General features: G+C 44.7%; 1 pseudogene; it reads left to right on the forward strand.

Moving 5' to 3' along the window:
• The first annotated feature begins 1,698 nt into the window (after positions 1–1,698).
• On the forward strand, positions 1,699–7,469 carry LOC136354154 (uncharacterized; annotated as a pseudogene).
• The last annotated feature ends 1,393 nt before the right edge of the window (positions 7,470–8,862 follow it).

Here is an 8,862-nt window from a genome sequence, read left to right on the forward strand (position 1 = left end):
CACGTCACATGGCGATGTATGAGCGTTCGTTAAAAGCCACATAACAACTTGAGAGTGTTTGTAGAAAGTTTAATAGACTTTTAGTATATAATAGATATATTGTGATATACGATGTTTAATTTAATGGATATTTCTTATTTGCTAGCTAGAAATTAAGGAGGCCAAAGTGAGCAAGGAGAGATGACGTAAAAATTTTTGCAACCACATGATAGTATATGTTATTATTTTTTGCTATTTGTAGGAGTATTTGTAAAACGATGTATTTCTTATATATCAAAATACATGGCTAATATAGATAAATAGAATATGTTGTAAAAATTTATAATTATTTAGTTATCTAATTATTTTTTACATAATAAATTTATTATCTACAAAATTAGAAGATGGATGGGATGAAGAAAAGAGAGGTTGTGAGGGAGTAACGTACGTACACGTACATGTACGTGCTTTACGTGAGGAGTGGAGGCCCATGAGGGGAGCGGGAGAGGATGGGATCTTGGTTTATTTTGTTTAATATAGATCTAATGGTGCAAAATAATGGGCCCGCTATATTAAGTGAAAATCAAGGGTGAGATGTTTTTGCTTTTTTTTCTAGAATTTCTTGGATTTCTTTAATTTATTAGAGCGCCAAGTGGCGGCTTAGGAGCGTTTGTAGGAGGTTTAATGGACTTTTAGTATATAATAGATAATTGTTATGCAAATCTAAAATTACATAAGAATATTTTTTCCATGCATTGGGCTTTATCAACAGCATTACTCTCTTAAATATAGATAATTTATTCTATAGATTGTGTTTTGTGATGTATAGTTGATACTTAACAATTGGACTTATACGATTGTGTTTTATAATGAATTGTTGGCCGTTGAGGCCTTGAGAATTGGATTTATCAGTTTGAGGGATTTTTTATAAAGGTTCATTTCCACTCCGTTATCAGTTTCGATAATATTCGATTCTGTTTTTGTATCTGGGGTTTCCGATTTCGATTCCGATTCCGAAATTAATATTATAACGAAAATGATAAAGATGGTTTCCATGCCTAGTTAAAAGGGCTTATCTGTTAAATGGAACCAGGTATGGAGAAAAAAAATACACAACTAATGTTAGGGTTTGGGTTAGGGCTCGGGCGTCATCCGGGCGACCGGGCGGCGGTGGCCGTCACCCATGGTTTGGGATGTCTATGGATGGAGTTCTCCTCCGATCCGTTTGTGGAGTCTGCAGGGATGGCTCGGGCGTCGTCCGGGCGACCGGGCGGCGGCGGCCGTCACCCATGGTTTGGGATGTCTATGGATGGAGTTCTCCTCCGATCCGTTTGTGGAGTCTGCAGGGATCTCGCCTGCTTCCGCTTGCCATGTCTGGGTTGTTGTTCTGATCTCACCGGTGATATTGACGAATCCAGATCGTTTTGGTCTGGTATTGGGTTTTTCATCCGAAGTCATCTTCGTTTCTGTTTGGATTCGATTTCAGGGAGGAGAGGGTTTAAGAAAGGTTTTCGTTGCCTTCCAATCATCTCGGGACAGATTGGTTTGCCTTGCTTACCAAACTCATTGGCAGAATTGGATTACATCTCGTACTGCCTAACCTTTTGGTATAAAGAGATCGATTGGGGGCTTCTTGGGATACGCTCTTTGTTTCCCCTGAAGCCTGGTTTGCTGGCTTGCAATCTAGGGTTTAGCCAACTGCTCTTCGGTTTTCAACCAATGGAGTCTACAGCCGGTGGGGGTGATAAAGGGATCGTCGGTGAGACGATTGCCCACCCGAAGCCGACTGGGGGCGACAGGTTTGTTCAACCGAGTGCTACGCCGGCGGCAATGGTTCTTGCGGGGGAAGAGGGGAGGCAGGGCTCCAAGAGCAGAAACCAATCTAATTCGAGCATGTCAGAGAAGGATGTTGTGGGTAACCCTAATCTCCATAGTGGTCCAGAGGTTTTTACTGAAGGAGTGATTGATGAAGAAGATGACGACGCAGTGGAGGTTGTCCTGGAGGAAGATGAGATCGCAAAGGCAGGTCAGTGGACAATCCTGGCTCATTTCTATTCTCTCCGGGCGCCGAATACATCAGCCCTATTTGAGGACATGCGACGTGCCTGGAGACTGAGGGCAGATATGAGTTTCAAATCTCTGAGGGACAACTTGTTTATTATCACCTTCAGTGCGGAAGGAGACTACAATTTCATGCTACAGGGTGGTCCGTGGATTCACAGGGGCGATGCTCTCTTGGTGGCTGAGTTTGACGGGCTCACTTGTCCTTCCAAGATTCTCCTCAATTCAGTGCCGATCTGGGTTAGGATTTATGATCTCCCCTTGGTTTTGATGATACAGGCGAGAGGGAAGCTTTACGGCAGTAAGCTTAGCAATGTACGGGAAGTGGATGTGGTAACAGATGGTCTAAACAAGTATGATTTCTTTCGGATTAGGGTTGACCTCCCGGTGAATCACCCCTTGAAAGCAAAGATTGCTATCAAGGTTGCAGTGCAAGGAAAAGAAGTGACCCGCAGCTTTGATCTTCGATATGAGAGAGTTCCACACTTTTGTTTCATCTGTGGCTTCCTAGGACATTCAGATAAGGAATGTGATAAGAAAGTGCCAAATGCTGACCACCCCTTCAGGTTCTCGGCAGACCTTCGTTGCTCACCTTTGAAACCTTTTGAGAGGAGAATAGGTCAGGTGAAGGCCTTTGCCAACGCCGGTGTTGCTCGGAACCTAATATTCAAAAGTGCTGGCAGTGCTGGCTCCTCCTCGTCGGGCAAGGTGAAGGGGGATAAACGGGATGAAATAATTCCGCCAAGAGTTGATGCCCATGATGATTTTGAGGGCCAGGAAAAGTCTAGGGATATACACACTGATGAACAGCTCGCGCAGCAAGCCCAAGGGATGATGGTTGATAGCCAGGTTGGTATGAAGGGTGGGACATCTGGTGGTGTTCTGGGGATACATGGTTTCTCGGTTTCGCACTGTGACCAATCAGGGTCTGACTCACATTCGGCTCAGTCCTTGGGGATGATTCCGGCAATTGCCAATTTGCACCAGCAAGCATCCTTTGGCGATGTATCTTCGGAAGATCGTGGTAATCTCATCAAGGAAAATGTGCAGGCTCTTTCGGCGGCTCAATCTTCAGGCCAGGTTCAGCAGGCCATTCAGCTCTTTCAGCAACCATCGTCGGTGTAGAAGCCGGTGCAATCCGACCAGGGCAAACTGACTAGAGCTTTGAAGCGTTCCAAGAAAGCGGAGACAGGACAAGCGGAGGATATGGAGGCAACCAGCCCAGGGGCCACTGGTAATCTGACGGAGCCGGTGAACCGGCCCCGTCAGGAGCAAGGAATTGCATAGCGTGGAACTGTCGTGGCATTGGGAACGCTGCGACAGTTCGTGACCTTTGCACCTTAGTTCAAGAGGCGGGTTCCCATATTGTTTTCCTTAGTGAAACTAGACAGAAGGTAGAGAGAGTTCGTAGGTTGCGTAACAGGCTTGGTCTCAGAGGTTTTGCAGGTGTGAGTAGTGATGGTATGAGTGGAGGATTAGCTTTATTCTGGCATGAATCTATCCATATGGAAATAAAAGCTGTGCATGAAAGATATATTGATGCGTATGTTTGTTTATCCCATGATGGTCCCAAGTGGCATGTTACCTTTGTGTATGGGGAACCTAGAGTTGAACATAGACATCGCATGTGATCTCTTATATCTGCCATTAAGCAAACTTCGTCTCTACCTTAGCTTGTGATGGGGGACTTTAACGAGGCTTTATGGCAGTTTGAACATTTGCCGGTGCGACAGAGAGGTGAAGGGCAGATGCTAGCGTTCCGGGAACTAATCCAAAATTGTGACCTTCATGATCTTGGTTTTTCGGGTGTTCCTTTCACCTATGATAACCACCGTGAAGGGAGGAATAATGTAAGGGTCAGAGTTGATCGTGCTTTGGCTGATGACAGTTGGCGGGATATCTTCAGTGAGTCGCAAGTTGTCCACCTGACATCCCCATGTTCTGATCACTGCCCGGTTCAGATAAAGTTCAGTTCGGAACCTCAGCGCAGCACCCGTTCGAAGTGCTTGCACTATGAGATATGCTGGGAAAGGGACGCTCAGTCCACTGCAGTGATCGAAGAGACTTGGAAGGAAGTGGGCGACAAGCAAGACCTAGGGAAAATTTCCTCTGCCCTAGGTCGGGTAATGGGTGCACTCCGGCTGTGGAGCAGAACAAAATTCAAAAACATAGGTCGAGAGTTGGAGAAGGCGCGTAAAAATCTGGCGCGTCTGCAAGCTAGTAACTCTGATAGGACTGAGTTGCGCCGGGCCACTGACCACATGAACGAGCTCCTTTACAGGGAAGAAATGCTTTGGCTTCAATGCTCTAGAATCAGTTGGTTGAAGGAAGGTGATAGGAATACTAAGTTCTTCCACAGCAGATCAGTGTGGCGTGCAAAGAAGAACAGAATTTCTAAACTCCGGGATAGCTCCGGCACTATTCAAAGTACGACAACAGCGCTGTAGAATATGACGATCTCATATTTCAAAGAAGTGTTTAAGGCAGATCCTTCTGTTGATCATTCTAGGGTAACACGACTTTTTCAGGAGAGAGTAACAGAACAAATGAATGCAGAGCTGTGCAAAGAGTTCACTGATGAGGAAATTTGCGACGCTCTCTTCCAAATTGGGCCGCTAAAAGCCCCGGGCCTGGATGGCTTTCCGGCACGCTTTTATCAGAGGAACTGGGGCACACTTAAAGCGGATGTCATAAGAGCTGTGAAGGAATTTTCACCTCAGGGGAGATGCTAGAAGGTACTAATGACATAGCCATTGTGCTAATTCCAAAAACTCAGCAGTCGATAGAGCTGAAAGAATTTCACCCCATTAGCCTATGTAACGTACTGTACAAGATTGTCTCAAAATGCCTTGTCAATAGACTTAGACCAGTCCTGGACGACCTAATATCGCCAAATCAGAGTGCCTTTGTGCCGGGGAGGTTAATTACAGACAATGCTTTACTTGCTTTTGAGTGTTTTCACTATATCCAAAAGAGCAAAAGACCAGATACGGCTGCTTGTGCATATAAGTTGGACCTCTCAAAAGCGTATGATCGAGTGGATTGGAGATTTTTGGAGAAAGGTATGTACAAACTGGGTTTCGCTCATCGTTGGGTTAAGTGGATCATGGCGTGTGTAACCACGGTAAGATATACAATTAAATTTAATGGAACCTTGTTGAGTACATTTGCTCCATCAAGAGGCCTCCGCCAAGGAGACCCTCTATCTCCATTCCTTTTTCTGTTTGTGGCTGATGGTCTCTCCTGTTTGATGGAAGAAAAAGTGATGCAAGGATCTCTGTCTCCGGTTCATGTTTGCCGCAGAGCTCCAGGGATTTCGCACCTCATGTTTGCTGATGATACTCTCCTGTTTTTTAAGGCAAATAATGACCAAGCCCGAGTGACTAAAGAGGTCCTTCATGATTATGCCCTAGGAACAGGACAACTTATCAACCCGGCTAAGTGTTCCATGTTGTTTAGCAGTGCTACTCCGGCCGAGGTACAAAATTCTATCAGCAACACCCTTCAGTTAACCAATGTGTCTTTTGAGAATAAATATCTGGGTTTTCCTACCCCCGAGGGGAGATTGAGCAAGGGTAAGTTTCAGAGCTTGCAAGAAAGAATCTGGAAACGTATAATGATGTGGGGTGAGAACTTTTTGTTAGCTGGAGGAAAGGAGATTATGCTGAAAGCAGTGATTCAGGCCATGTCGGTCTATGTAATGGGAGTTTTCAAGTTGCCAGATTCGGTGTGTGATGATCTCAATCGGCTTTCGCGCAATTTTTGGTGGGGTGCAGAGAAGGGTAGAAGGAAAACTCACTGGAAGGCCTAGGATTGCTTGACAAGATCGAAACAGAAAGGTGGGCTAGGATTCAGGGATTTCAGGGTTTTTAACCAAGCGCTACTGGCTAGGCAAGCCTGGCGCCTGTTGGATAACCCTGGGAGCTTATGTGCAAGAGTACTCAAGGCGAAGTACTACCCTAATGGATCTGTGGTTGATACGTGCTTCAGTGGCAATGCGTCTCCAGGCTGGCGAGCTATAGAGTATGGTCTAGAACTCTTGAAGAAGGGACCCATCTAGCAAGTGGGTAATGGTCGATCAATTCGTATTTGGCGCGATCCTTGGATTCCTAGAAACCATTCGCGCCGGCTAATCTCGACGAAGGGCAGCTGCAGGTTGATCTGGGTTTCGGATTTGATTAAACCGAATGGCACCTGGGATTCTGACCACATTAACCAAATCTTCTTACCCCTGGATGCTGATCTCATTCTGAATATCCGGTTGTCAGCTAGACAAGAAGAGGATTTCCTCTCGTGGCACCCTGATAGACTTGGTCTTTTCTCGGTCAGAAGTGCATATCACCTTGCTTTATCCCTCAATGAGATGGCTAGTAGCTCCAGCTCCTCAGATGAAAACCTGAGGAAAACTTGGGATTGTCTGTGGAAGTCCAAGGTTCCGCAGAAAGTGAAAATTCATGCATGGAAAGCAGCTTCCAATACTCTGCCCACAATGGAGAATAAAAAGAAAAGGAATTTAGAGGCTTCTGAGATTTGCAAGGTTTGTGGTACAGAAACGGAGGATGTTATTCATGCCTTATATTGGTGCCCTCAAGCACAACAACTATGGACTTAGATGAAAGATGTCATCTTTTTGGACCCTGCTGTTGTCAGACAGTGTACAGGACTAAATTTGAGTTCTTGACCTACTTATGCTTTTGCCGGAAGATAGACGAATTATTTTCCTGATGACTCTGTGGCGTGTGTGGTTAGTGTGAAACGAAATAACTCACGGTAAAATACCTCCTCCAGCTGTGGTGTCCAAAAGATTTCTGCTGAGTTATGTTAACTCGCTATATGATATACATCAAAACCCGGTTGGGAAACTGTTAAAAGGGAAGCATGTGTTGGTTTATCCCCTGCGAAACACTTCTAAACCAGTGAAGATCCAACCCCCTGTTCCCTGGACCAAGCCGCAACTAGGATGGATGAAACTGAACATTGATGGCTCCTTTGATGCTTCCCTGAATCAAGGGGGTATAGGTGCCATCCTGAGGAACAATGCAGGTTCAGTCATTTTCTCAGCTTGCGGCTTCATTGAGAGGTGCAGCAGTGCCCTGGAGGCAGAGCTCCTAGCGTGCAAAGAAGGCATTATCATGGCGCTTCAATGGACTTTGCTTCCAATCTGCATTGAAACGGATTCCCTGGAAGCTGTAAACCTCAATCAGTCGGCAAATAATGTGAGATCAGAACTGGCTCACCTGATTCGGGAGATAGGTGAGTTGATCTCAGGAAACAGGGAAATAACTATTAAGAAAATGTTGCGATGCCAGAATACTGTTAGTCACTTCCTAGCTAATAGGGGTCGTACTGTGTCTCGATCTGAGTTTTGGCCAGACAACACTTGTAACCTCATAACACACCTGGTGTGTGAGGATTCTTTGATTGATTAATGAAATTTCCCTTTTTCCCCCCAAAAAAAAAATGGCTTATCCGTTGAAAGTGGAAACCCAAAACAGCCACGCGGAGGGAGTGGTCGCGGCAAATGGTTTGTGGCCACGTGTATCATTCACCAGCTGGGATAATTAGCTGGACTTTTATTCATGTGAGTAATGTATGACTCGATTTGTTCATCCCATATCAAGGGCCAATTCGTTGGCCGTTTGCCAGCGATAACTTCCGTCTTTTCCCTTTTCCATTAGCTTGTTTTGTGAAAACAATGTGTTTTGCAAAATCTTTTTATATAGATAGTTTTTTTAAAAAATTAAATAAAAATATTTATCAAATTTATGATAATAAATATTTGATTAATTATGTGTTTAATAGCTTTTCTCGTGTTTTATGATGAGGAGTTGCCACCACCAACTAGAAAAACGAACTCAACCGTTAACAGGGATCGTTTAATGAATAAAAGAATAGTAGTTGGTTTTTCTTTAAAACTTAGAATAGTAGTTTGTTATCGATCCATTTGTTGATAAGTGTCACATCTGGCCACTAACCTTAAGCGCTCCTTTGGCAGCCCGGATTCCAGCTAGGGCTGAAATCGCGTCGGGTTGGGTCAAATCTCATCCTTCTCATATTATAACCCATATTTTATAATCAGAATCAGGTTGGACACGGATATAATGTCGAATATGGATATAACCTCGGATAATATCGGGCAAAAATATTTGACGAATACGTACCAAAACAGATACGTACACTATGGGTTGTGAATATTTATTCGGATATCAAGTCGAAGCAACAATCATAAATAGCACATGGACAATAACCATTCAACAATTCTATATATCCATAACACGATTATATTAGGCCATTAGGGTATTAGGAAACATGATAGCAGTACAGTACCTCATAGCCACAAGCTAAACGTAGACATCATCCAAAATATCACCAATTCATCATAACAGTAGTACCACATAGTACTCTCTCTTTTTCAGGTTATAAAACTTTCTAGCATTGTCCACATTGATATAGATGTTAATGAATATATAAATATATGTCTAGATTCATTAACATATATTTGAATCTGGGCAATGATAGAAAATCTTATAATATAAAACGGAGTAAGTAGTACCAATAGATAACACCATAATACTGCTCAGGCGAATGAAGCGAGGAGGCTACTAGGAATAGGATGGAGGGAGACACAACACGGGCAGACGGCAGGCCAGCGAGGCGGAGACGGCGACCGCTGCTGCCGATGACCGGTGCAGGCCGGGCAGCAGCGGTAGCGACGAGCGCCGTGGGTGGCGGCGCGATGGGCGCGGGTGGCGTAGGCAGCGCGACGGCCGCGGGTGGCTCAGCCGGCGTGGTGGGCTGGTGGCACTTGGCGCGGGTGGCTTA

Source organism: Oryza sativa, chromosome 11 (genome assembly GCF_034140825.1).
Source record: "Oryza sativa Japonica Group chromosome 11, ASM3414082v1".
Taxonomy (NCBI): domain Eukaryota; kingdom Viridiplantae; phylum Streptophyta; class Magnoliopsida; order Poales; family Poaceae; genus Oryza; species Oryza sativa.